The sequence below is a fragment of the Microtus ochrogaster genome, chromosome 6 (assembly GCF_000317375.1).
Source record: "Microtus ochrogaster isolate Prairie Vole_2 chromosome 6, MicOch1.0, whole genome shotgun sequence".
NCBI lineage: Eukaryota > Metazoa > Chordata > Mammalia > Rodentia > Cricetidae > Microtus > Microtus ochrogaster.
In genome coordinates this window covers 34,155,238-34,155,965 of record NC_022013.1, presented here as the reverse complement: position 1 = coordinate 34,155,965, position 728 = coordinate 34,155,238, and positions in this window count along the sequence as shown.

The window sequence follows — 728 nt, the reverse complement described above, 5'->3', positions numbered from 1 at the left end:
GCTTACCTACACTGTAGTAACACTTACCTATGCTGAAGCTATGCTTACCTATACTGAAGCAACAGTTACCTATGCTGAAGCTATGCTTACCTATACTGTAGTAACAGTTACCTATACTGAGGCTATGGCTACCTATACAGTAGCAACAGATACCTATACTGAAGCTATGGTTACCATGCACAACATCAAGCCATCAAGATTAGTCAGCATTCCAACAGAGCACTAATTGGACTCGGGGCTATAAACAAAAAGAGAAGTCATGAAAGGTGGAGGGGATGTGTTGGCAGTGCCCCGGGAGAATGTGAGGAGGGACTCTGGAGAAGATATGAGCAAGATACATTGTTCACATGTACAGGCTTGTCAAAGAATAAATAAAATATGTTTGAATTTAAAATGCAATATATATGGTTTCTAAAAACATAGTCTAACTGTAAAAAAAAAGATTCTGTGCTCAAAAAATAATTGTCCACTGATGGAGGAACTTGGTCTCTGTATGAAGTATAAGGGGAATGGGCCCATGGTGAAATCCAAAAGTTGCTCATCTGTTGCGGTGAGACTTGGGTTAAAAAGGAGATTAAGAGAAGTGGGACAGCCGGGCAGTGGTGGCGCACGCCTTTAATCCCAGCAGATGCAGGCGGATCTCTGTGAGTTCGAGACCAGCCTGGTCTACAGAGCTAGTTCCAGGACAGGCTCCAAAACCACAGAGAAACCCTGTCTCGGAACACCAA